General features: G+C 34.7%; 1 long non-coding RNA gene across 1 annotated transcript; it reads left to right on the top strand.

Annotated features, from left to right (window-relative positions):
• The first annotated feature begins 254 nt into the window (after nucleotides 1–254).
• Nucleotides 255–480, top strand: LOC149090406 (uncharacterized). The gene is made up of 2 exons (XR_016197625.1): nucleotides 255–289; nucleotides 386–480. It is a non-coding gene; the product is annotated as an uncharacterized LOC149090406 (long non-coding RNA).
• Nucleotides 481–12,149: the final 11,669 nt, after the last annotated feature.

Genomic DNA, 12,149 nt, shown 5'->3' with positions numbered 1-12,149 from the left:
AGTTCATTGAATCCGAATCATCCAATGCCTCGACGTCCACGAAAGAGTCAGTATCCAGTGAGTTTGCGTCATCCATTTCTAAATAGCATTTGGAAAAAACGCACGCCAAAGGCGCCCAGACTCCAAAAGAGACCAAGCACAATTTTTATTTACACACAGTAGGTGTCAACAAATTTACACAAAATTAATCAAACTACTTTTGTATTTCACTTCACATATAATGTAACACTCTTTTTTTTTTTTTTTTTTTTTAATGAGTGTTACATTATATGTGAAGTGAAATACAAAAGTAGTTTGATTAATTTTGTGTAAATTTGTTGACACCTACTGTGTGTAGATCTCAAATATGAGTGTTACATTAGATGTGAAGTGAAATACAAAGTAGTTTGATTAATTATGTTTCAGTGAATGTATAGATATCTTGATTAGAAATGGCATCCTGCCAGGAAACGTCATCTCTTCCGGGACTGGCATCCTGTTTTGGGACTCAAAATCTGTATGGAACCAGTAGTTTATCTAATCGCATTAGTGGATGGAAGATTTCTCGAAAAGTAGCCGGCATGAGCCATTCTCTTGCTCTCTCTATACTACAAATCAAACGTGAACGTTTGTAAATATGCCCACCACCTTTGTGCTCTAGGAGATAGGTCGCGTTTAGTTCTTGATGCTTTCAGTGAGTTACAATCAGTAACAAGTAAGAACGTTGCAGTCGGGCGCTACCGATTGCGGAATACTCATTAACAGTCCGTATACATGATGCTATGTTTACAAAGGGGCATTTATTCTTATTTCAAATTTAATTTGGCTTTAAAAAAAATGTAGCACAAAACAATTATGCTTTTTGATTATATTGTAGCTTTTGGTAATTTTTATCGAGTAATCGATAATTATTATATTGATCGTGCACTTTTTGAGTACAAATGTATGGTAATTTTCGTTAATAGCTTTCGGTCACACCTATTGCAGATTCTTAAGCGTTTGCTTACATTACAAAAGTGCGCTTTTTAGCATTCTAAGAATTGCGATTAATTTCTGGATTTTCTAGCTGTTATTGTATTTTGTCAGATAACGCTCTGTTATTAGCTTATTGTATTTTAGCTACCAGTTTGTAAAGCAAAGCGATAGCGTGGGCGCTAGAGGCGTCGCAAGTTGTGTTATAGAGGCGGAGGCTCAAGCCCCTTCAATGTTGTGTGTTTTTTTCATACATATTTCGTTTTTTATAAAATAGATACTTATTTTATTCTTTTTTCTAATTGAAAAATTTTATAAGTTTAAATTAGTTTCTTCTTAAATAGCCCTCATATATGTATGTACGCATTCATGCATGTATATGTATGTACATATGTAAGTCTGCACGCATATGTAGCATCAAGCATTCCAGCCTTTCTTATGCACGCGCTCATTTGTATGTGTGTATGTATGTACACATAAATGCATACTCTAGCGTTGAAATGAGACTGATTTGTTTTTGCTTTGTTCTTGAATTTACCATCCGCTACTCTCATAACAAGAATCTTATTTTTGGATTTCATTTTAATTACAATAGTTGACAGTAGGGGGTGGCGCTGTCAGCAAAGGCGCCGGTTCAATTCGTTTTTGTTCTTTTGACAAACATGACTTGGGTGCGAGTTCAAATCCCGCGGAAAACTCTTTTTTGTAAATTGCAAATTTTGTTATTTTAGCTTCTTTTATATTTTTTAAATATTTAAATTTTATTTTTAAATTTTATAAAAATGTTTCCTTCCGTGTTATCAATGCCTATTAAGCCTATTTGTATATATGTACATGTACATACATAGATAGCTCAAGCATATAAATGTCGCAATTTGATACTACAAATGCCGATTGCCACGCCCCTAGCGGCCGTAGACACCTCATTTTTGGCCAGTTCTTAGAAAGAGCTAACGGTAACGTAAATGCGAAATTTTAATGCTTACGCTCAAAATATGTGTTTTGGGGCATCGATAGAAGAGGTTACTAGTAACTCAACTATCCAAATTGAACCTTCTAGCTCTTAAACTGTAGGAGATATAAAGTTTTGCGGTTTGCCACGCCCCCTTTGGGCGGACATATATCCACTATAGCTTGTTGGACTTGGGAGGTTAACTCGCGTATATGTACCAAATTTCAAGTCTCTAGCATCAATAGAGCCTAAAATATAGCCAAATTTGAAAAATCACTATATTTTCAGGTCTGATTTGCCACGCCCCTAGTAGGCATGGACATAAAATTTTTTCATCAGTCATAGCATTAGCTCACGCGCGAAATTAGTAGTAGTAGGCATGGACATAAAATTTTTTCATCAGTAATTATAGCATTAGCTCACGCGCGAAATTTCAACGTTCTAGCTTTAGAACTTTAGGAGATACAGTTTTATCTGATTTGCCACGCCCCCAATGGGCGTAGATATATCCACCATAGCTCTTTGGACTTGGGGGGTCAACGCGGATCTACATACCAAATTTCAACTTTCTAGCTCTTCAACTAACATGATTTCTGGTATATCGGAAAATGCATTTTCCGATTTGCCACGCCCCTAGTGGGCGGATCGGGAAAATTTTAACACTTTATAAATCGGAGTTATACACGAGTATGTGTTCAAAATTTCAAGTCTCTAGCGAGTTATGTATGTAATTATGTAATCGATATAAGCATCATTTTAAGCGATTTGTCATCACTAAGAGAGAAAGTCCATACCTAAATGTTGCATGTTTGTGATGATGAAATGTCTAGCAACATTGTGAAATTAAAATGATGATGAAATGTCTAGCAACAATGTGAAATTAAAATGATGAAGAAATGTCTAGCAACATTGTGAAATTAAAATAATGAAGAAATGTCTAGCAACATTGTGAAATTAAAATTATGATGCTATGTCGCTCGAATAGGCTAGCAGCATTTGAATAAAGTCAGTTCTAATCTGAGACTTAACTGAAGATGTTGAACCTTGTTATTTAATTTCAAAAATTTTTTGAATGTGGTGTAACCACAGATTCATTGATGCAGCGCCATCTAGCAGAACTAAACGAAACCAACTGCTGATGTAATTCGAAGAATGTGCTAGAAGAAGTTTGAATGTATGTGTGCATACGTATAGGAAACTGTTGTAGCTGCTGCACGTGCTTTTCTTAATTGGCCAAACATTTTGTTATTTTTTAACGTCGATTGACTTAACCGAATCTAATAAAACTTTCAGCCTATGGTCTACATACTCTATTAAATAATTGAAAAATGTAAAAAAAAAAAATGAAAATTAGCTACAAAGGCATCTGCCTTAATTGATAATGCTTTTAATCGAAAATTAAATATCGGTAATAGTTATCGATTTTTAAAGCAAAACTCGACATCCGCGCTGTATATACGGTCATTAAAAAAAAAAAATTAAGTCTCTAGCTCTTATATCTTCTAAAATCGACGCGTTCAAACATACGGACAGACAGACAGACGGACAGGGCGAAATCGAATCAGCTCTTCGTTCTGATTAAGAATATATATATTCTTTGTGGGGTCTGCCACGCGTCCTTCTGCCTGTTACATACATTTCCCATTTTCAATGGGCTCAGGGTATAATATCAAAAACAAAACTAAAACTAAAACTAAAACTAAAACTAAAACGAAAACTGAAAACTAAAACTAAAACTAAACTAAAACTAAAACTAAACTAAACTAAAACTAAAACTAAAACTAAAACTAAAACTAAAACTAAAACTAAAACTAAAACTAAAACTAAAACTAAAACTAAAACTAAAACTAAAACTAAAAACGAAAAACAAAAACGAAAAAAACGAAAACGAAAACGAAAACGAAAACGAAAACTAAAACGAAAACGAAAACTAAAACGAAAAACTAAAACTAAAACGAAAACGAAACGAAAACGAAAAAAACTAAAACGAAAACTAAAAAAACGAAAACGAAAAACGAAAACTAAAACTAACGAAAACTAAAACTAAAACTAAAACTAAAACTAAAACGAAAACGAAAACGAAAACTAAAAAAACTAAAACTAAAACTAAAACGAAAAACGAAAAACTAAAACTAAAACGAAAACGAAAACGAAAACGAAAACTAAAACGAAAACTAAAACGAAAACGAAACGAAAACGAAAACGAAAACGAAAACTAAAACGAAAACGAAAACGAAAACGAAAACGAAAAACGAAAACGAAAACGAAAACGAAAAAACGAAAACGAAAACGAAAACGAAAACGAAAACTGGAAAACGAAACGAAAAACTAAAACGAAAACGAAACACGAAACGAAACTAAACGAAACGAAACTAAGAAAACGAAAACGAAAACGAAAACTAAAACTAAAACTAAAACGAAAACTAAAACTAAAACTAAAACTAAAACTAAAACGAAAACTAAAAAACAAACTAAAACTAAAACTAAAACTAAACTAAACTAAAACTAACTAAAACTAAACTAAAACTAAAACTAAAACTAAAACTAAAACTAAAACTAAAACTAAAACTAAAAACTAAACTAAAACACAAAAACTAAACTAAACTAAAACTAAACTAAACTAAACTAAAAAACTAAAACTAAAACTAAAACTAAAACTAAAACTAAAACTAAAACTAAAACTAAAACTAAAACTAAAACTAAAACTAAAACTAAAACTAAAACTAAAACTAAAACTAAAACTAAAAACTAAAACGAAACTTAAACTTAAAACTTAAAAAAACTTAAAAACTAAAACTAAAACTAAAACTAAAACTAAAACTAAAACTAAAACTAAAACTAAAACTAAAACTAAAACTAAAACTAAAACTAAAACTAAAACTAAAACTAAAACTAAAAAAACTAAAAAAAACTGAAAACTGAAAAACTGAAACTGAAACTGAAACTGAAACTGAAAACTGAAAACTGAAACTGAAACTGAAACTGAAACTGAAACTGAAACTGAAACTGAAACTGAAACTGAAACTGAAACTGAAACTGAAACTGAAACTGAAACTGAAACTGAAACTGTTAACTGAAACTGAAACTGAAACTGAAACTGAAACTTGAAACTGCAAACTGAAAGCTGAAATGCAAGCTGAAAACGTGAAAGCTGAAAGCTGACAGTGAAAGTGAAGGAAAGTGAAAGTGAACAGTGAAAGTGAAAGTGAAAGTGAAAGTGAAAGTGAAAGTGAAAGTGAAAGTGAAAGTGAAAGTGAAAGTGAAAGTGACAGTGAAAGTGAAAGTGAAAGTGAATGTGAAAGTGGAAAGTGCCAAAGTGAATAGTGAACAGTGAAGTGAAAGTGAAAGTGAACGTGAAGTGAAAGTGAAAGTGAAAGTGAAAGTGAAAGTGAAAGTGAAAGTGAAAGTGAAAGTGAAAGTGAAAGTGAAAGTGAAAGTGAAAGTGAAAGTGAAAGTGAAAGTGAATTGAAAGTGAAAGTGGAAGTGAAAGTGAAGTGAAAGTGAAGTGAAGTGAAGTTGAAAGTGACAGTGAAAGTGCAAGTGAAAGTGAAGTGAAAGTGAAAGTTGAAAGTGAAAGTGAAAGTGAAAGTGAAGTGAAAGTGAAAGTGAAGTGAAAGATGAAAGTGCAACTGAAAGTGAACTGAAACTGAACTGAACTGAAACTGAATGAAATGAAACTGAAACTGAAACTGAAACTGAACTGACTGAAACTGAACTGAACTGAAACTGAACTGAAACTGAAACTGAAATGAACGTGAACTGAAAGTGAAAGTGAAAGCTGAAAGTGAAAAGTGAAAGTGAAAGTGAAAGTGAAAGTGAAAGTGAAAGTGAAAGTGAAAGTGAAAGTGAAAGTGAAAGTGAAAGTGAAAGTGAAAGTGAAAGTGAAAGTGAAAGTGAAAGTGAAAGTGAAAGTGAAAGTGAAAGTGAAAGTGAAGTGAAGTGAAAGGAAGTGAAAGTGAAAGTGAAGTGAAATGTGAAAGTGAAAGTGCATGAAAGTGAAAGTGAAGTGAATGATGAAAGTGAAAGTTGAAAGTGAAAGTGATGAAAGTGAATGAAAGTGAAAGTGAAAGTGAAAGTGAAAGTGAAAGTGAAAGTGAAAGTGAAAGTGAAAGTGAAAGTGAAAGTGAAAGTGAAAGTGAAAGTGAAAGTGAAAGTGAAAGTGAAAGTGAAAGTGAAAGTGAAAGTGAAAGTGAAAGTGAAAGTGAAAGTGAAAGTGAAAGTGAAACTGAAACTGAAACTGAAACTGAAACTGAAACTGAAACTGAAACTGAAACTGAAACTGAAACTGAAACTGAAACTGAAACTGAAACTGAAACTGAAACTGAAACTGAATGAAACTGAAACTGAACACTGAAACTGAAACTGAAACTGAAACTGAAACTGAAACTGAAACTGAAACTGAAACTGAAACTGAAACTGAAACTGAAACTGAAACTGAAACTGAAACTGAAACTAAAACGTTGGCACGCGAATTTTGTTTTGAGTTCTTTATTTTTTGAAATTAAATAACATGGTTCAACTTCTTCAGTTAAGTCTCAGATTAGAACTGACTTTATTCAAATGCTGCTAGCCTATCCGAGCGACATAGCATCATAATTTTAATTTCACAATGTTGCTAGACATTTCTTCATCATTTTAATTTCACAATGTTAGACATTTCATCATCATTTTAATTTCACAATGTTGCTAGACATTTCATCATCACAAACATGCAACATTTAGGTATGGACTTTCTCTCTTAGTGATGACAAATCGCTTACATAATTACATACATAACTTCTCCCTCATTTAAATAAGAATTCTCCTGAATTCTGTGTTGTTAATAATTTTCTTATTAAAGGTAGGTATTACTTATAATTATTGTTTTGAGTAATGAATAGTAACTTGTTTATATTTTTTGATTAATTATTGAAGTTTTTTTTTTTTTTTTTTCAGTTAAATATAAAAAAAATATATTTTTGATTTCATTTTGAATACTTATAAAGATTGCTGTTTGTCAGAAACAAATATTTAAAAGAAATAAAATTATCAACATTTGCTAATAGATTTGATTTACTCTGTTATGCTTCACAAAGAGCGAATTTTGTTTTGGTTAAGTATTTAATGAGTCTTCAATTCTGTTATCATTCTTGTCTTCTGTAAATTTGTAAACACGTTTTATATTTGCTGGGTTAATATTCTTAAGTTTGGCTTTTTTAAACTTTGGTACTTCTTTGTGTCTTTCTTCTTCATAATTTTCTCTTTTTCGGTTGTTCTTATCCAGCATCTTGATTTTAGTGGTTTCTATATTATTCTTAATGATTTTTAAATCTATTTTATTATTTTGCGCTTTAAAAGGTTTGCATTTATAATTTCTTACTGCCCTTTGCATAATTTGTTTTTTTACTGATAAGCTTTCTGTTTCTGTATTATGTATTATCCTAAACTTTTCTGTCAATGAGTTATGCAGTCTTTCTACATCTGCATTGCCTGTATGGCTGTTTGGTTTTGTTAAATGTAATTCAATATTTTCTCGGCTTAATAGTTCTTTAATTCTTATTGAATTAAATTCATTGTCAGCTACAATCTTATTTGGTTTGCCTATTTTTGTAAAATGATTTTCAATCTGCTCTACGATGGTTATATGGTTTCTATCGTTTAGTGGGTAAACGGCTGCAAATTTCGAAAATTTATCTATAATAGTAAAAAAATATGTGTTTTTTATTACGTATGTGTCTATAAGCATTATTTGGTTTTTATCCGATGGAGTTTCTGTTTTAACAAATTTGTTTCTAACTGGGTTTCTGTCATATTTGACTTCTTTGCAAAAGTCGCATTGGTTGATCACTGTCTGTATTAATTCTAATAACTTAGGGTAAAATATTTTATTTTTTATTTTGTTGTACGTATCTTGAATACCTGAATGCATACTCTCTTGTACATGGTAAATAGATATTTGTTTTATAGCTTCCGTTTCAGTTTCTATATCTTGAGCTCTATGTGTGGATTTAGTGAATTCTATTTGTTTGTTGTTAGAGTATAATTGAATTAATTATTATTATTATATTCTTGATCCGGTAGATCTGAATATATACCTACTTTTCCTTTGTTTAAGTATTTTATAAAAATTTCTTCCATTGTTGGGAAGTCGTGTTTTGCTATGAAAACTATTCTTTTTCCATGAATCGTTTTACACTCTTCTGTTTTGCCATTTGTTATTATTATTTGTGTTTTATATTTATTTACTATTTCTTCCTTTATTAGAAAATGATCCTGTAAATTTTCTTCTGCTGAATGTATAGTTGCTGCTAACGAATAGTTATCTTCTTCAATATTTGTTATTATGTTTATGTCTGATATATTGTCATTATCTTGCTATGGGTCAAAATGATTACCTTTTATTCTGCTTAAGATTTCGGCTACTCTGTTTTCTCTTCCTGTTAAGTAATCTATGTCAAACTGATATTCTCCTAGTTTTAGTAACCATCTTTGATGCCTTGGTGAAATATCTTTCCCTTTATGTTTTGAATATAAGAATTTTATCGCTTGGTGATCTGTTAATAGTTTGAATTTTCTTCCGTAGAGATATGGTCTAAAATAGTTTACACTCCATAGTATTGTTAAAAATTTTTTATCTGTTGCTGAATAATTTTTCTCATGATTGTTTAACGTTCTTGACGCGAAACAAATTGGATGCCCTTCTTGAGAAAGAACCGATCCTATGGCATAATTTGAAGCGTCAGTTGTAAGCGTGAATGCTTTTTCAAAGTTAGGGAACCTTAATATAGGATGTGAACAAATAAGTTGCTTTAACTTTTCAAATGCTTCGATGAAAGTTGGATCTTTTGTATTTATTTTAGTATTTTTCTTTAAATATTTTGTTATGGGTTGTGCTACTTTTGCGTAATCTTTAACAAATTTTCTGTAGAAACCTGTTATGCCTAAAACACTTTTTATCTCCTTTTCTGTTTTTGGTAAAGGTAACTTTTCTATTATGGCTATTTTGTTTGGATTTGGTTTAATACCTTCTTTGGTTAAGATATGACCTAAAAATTCTGTCTCCTTCTTCATGAAGTTACATTTATCGATTTGAATCTTCAAATTCTTATCCTCTAATACTTTAAATATTTCGTTGATGGCTTGAACATGCTCTTGCAACGATGTGCTAAAAATAAGTATATCGTCCAAATATACGACACATTTTTTGTTAATAAAGTCTCTTAATATTTCATTCATTAGTCTTTGAAAAGTGGCGGGGGCATTTTTCAACCCAAATGGCATTTGTAAGATCAGAAGCGTTTTTCTGTCTAGCATGAGTTCAGAGTATGGGGATGCTGTTCTAACTAAACTAATGAGCCGTATATGAAATTCAGCGCATCGTAGGTGCAACGTTTATTCGTAGAGTTCTTGATATACACTAAAAGTACAAACGTATGAGCAAGCGCAGCTTGCTTAGAGCTAGGCGAATTAATGCAAGTAATAAGAGTTCACCACGCAAGAGAGATAGAGTAATTAGGGTGAACCCAAATGTAAAAATATAGGTATAAAATTCAAGTTAATAATAAGATAAGTGAATTTGGCCCAACATCCCGGCCCCATTGAATGACGAAGTCTTTCAAGAGACAGGAAGAATCGCTATTTTGTGAACTGGTCTCCGGATTATGCCCTTGGTAGTGCGGACATCTACCACTCGTACTCGTTGATCTCGTCCAGGAATTGTAGCTTAATGCGAATTATCCACTTCTGAGAAGGTACGTTGTCTTCATGTATGAGAAACCATGTCCCCGATAGAGATACGGGTGATGTTTGGTCCCACTTGTGGCGCACGTTCAGCTCATTGAAGTAGTCTGTCAACAGCGTCGCCAAAATATTTTTGATACAGTATCACGCCAGCGATCCAAAGATTTCAACTGTTCATCTTCTATGTTGTGTTCAGCAATGTCGCAGGGAGTCTCCAACTAGAAAGTGACCAGGTGTCAGAGCACCCAAGTCGCTGGATCTGATGATAGTGGGGTGAGTGGGGTGAGTTGAGGATGGTTCTACTTCTGCTGTGATTGTGGCCAATCTCAAACTGCAGCGGGCGTTCATAAGGCTGCGCGTCATAAGCCCCTTGGCGTTTTAACTGCGGCTTCCCAGAGGCCGCCAAAGTGTGGTGCTTCTGGGGGGGATGAAACGAAAGTTTTATGAATTCTTTGTGCAAAACTAATAATCGACTGTTTGATTTCTTGCTTGAAAGTAGGTTCGCGTTCCTTTTAATTGATTGCTTGCCCGTTGAAATTCGTGGCATTGTCGGCAAAATATATCACAGGCAATCTCGTCGTGCAATCATGCGCCTCAACGCGGCTAAGAAAGCATCCGTTGAAAGGTCAGATACCACTTCGATATGCACAGCCTTGGTGGCGAAGCATACAATATGGCAATGTAGGCCTTGCGAGAGCCTTGCCCTGAATGCGGAGTAGACGTTGACTGGTCACAAAAGTCACTCCACAGTGAGCGAAAGGTCTCGATGGCGTCAATCGCTCTACAGGCAGATTTCCCATGAGTTGCTGTTGCAACCTGGCTTGTAGCGCACACAGTGCACGCACCTTCTGACAATAGAGCGACCAGGTCTCGAGCATTTACGATCCAGAATTGCAGACGAATTAGTGCGACAAGTGCCTTTGAGCCAGCATGATAGTGTTGCACATGAAGAAACTGCACGTAGTGACGAACAAAATCATCTTTGCTGGGAAGTATGATTGGATGTTTCTGAACCTCCGGAGCATTTGCCAATTCGAGACGGCCGCCAACCTTCAATAGTTGATATATCGTCTGTAATCTGTAAAAATGGATTAGAAATTTATATTGACTGATATTTGCCTATTTTGTTCAAAGCGTGAATTCATCTCGAAGTGTTGCTGCTGCTGCAGATTCCAAAAATGCAATAAAGCACGCGTAGCTCTTGAGGTGATGGCGAGGGCGTAGACAGCTCAACGGGTTTCCGAAGCGCGTGTATAAAGCGCAGCATCCAAGCAACAATTCGCAAACAACGACGATGCGAACTTTAGTTCCTGAGTGTGTCGAGTAGATGATTGATATCCGTCGTAGCCTTGAAAGCTGACTTGCGCATCTCAAGTGCTACAATCGCAGGATCTGGTTCATGATGTTTGTCTCTTGGCCAAGTGTTGAGCTCTGCTTTAGATAGCGGCCCCATAAACCAGATTGATTCGTTCAATTCGATGGTGTACACCCCCTCGAGACCAGATCGGCGGGATTCAACTTAGTTGACATGTCTCAATACAGTCCGGTGTAGCTTCTTGTATGTCGAAACGCGGTTTTCCACAAAGGTTGATAGTGTCGACGAATGTTGCTGTATCCAATGAAGAACTATCGACGAGTCGCTCCACAGATAGGTTTGTTTCGATGTGAAAATCCCCTTGATTTTCACGTAGAGTTGGGCCAGTGGTGAGAAGCCAGCGAGTTCGTTTTGGTAGCGATAACTACGAGTTGGTGCTACTCTGCACTTTGACGTGATCAGGTGAACTTGAACCTCGCCGTCCGCTGCAACTGTGCGTGCGTAATGCCATCCATGCACGTATGGAACGTCCAGAATCCATGCAACGCAAACTCCTTGGTGTTCGGGCTGCATACAGAATCGAGGTATTTTCAGCGACTCTAGTGAAGTAAGTGATGCAGCAAACGATTTCCAAGCTAAATAAAGGTTTTGCGGCACAGACTCATCCCATTGTAATTTGACTATCCACAGTTCCTGTAGAATGATCTTTGCTGTCACAATGATTGGCGCTACCAATCCCAATGGATCAAAAAGTGAAGATGCCACAGATAAAATTGTCCTTTTGGTGATTGCATCAACGGAGCATTTGGGTTGAAAGGCAAATAGCACACATCCAGACTTTGCTCCTGCTAGCCCAATGTCTAGTACTGAGCCATCTTCCAGATTCAAATCTTTGATCGTGCGTCGTCGACAAAGCCGGATGATTCGAATGCCATTTGCTAATTAAATTTGCCCTTGCCAAGTATTCGATGACCTCTGCCTGAGTTGTGCAGGCCTTCTGCTGTGTCATGCCCACAAAGAAAGTCATCCACGTAGAATGATGAATTTATAGCTTGTGATCCCAATTTGTGAGTTTGCCTATGTAGATCAGCCAAATATTTCATACTGCGTATGGCGAGATATGGTGCTGAGGCCGTCCCATATGTGACTGTGTTTAGTGAATAGTCCGTAGTGGTTGTCTGTTGAATCTCTCCAAAGAAGTATTGGAACTTG

This window comes from Drosophila navojoa, unplaced genomic scaffold (genome assembly GCF_054131105.1).
Source record: "Drosophila navojoa isolate 15081-1374.11 unplaced genomic scaffold, UAZ_NAV_1.0 NAV_Backbone_219, whole genome shotgun sequence".
In the NCBI taxonomy this organism is placed as follows: domain Eukaryota; kingdom Metazoa; phylum Arthropoda; class Insecta; order Diptera; family Drosophilidae; genus Drosophila; species Drosophila navojoa.
This window is presented reverse-complemented; position numbering and strand designations above follow the sequence as displayed.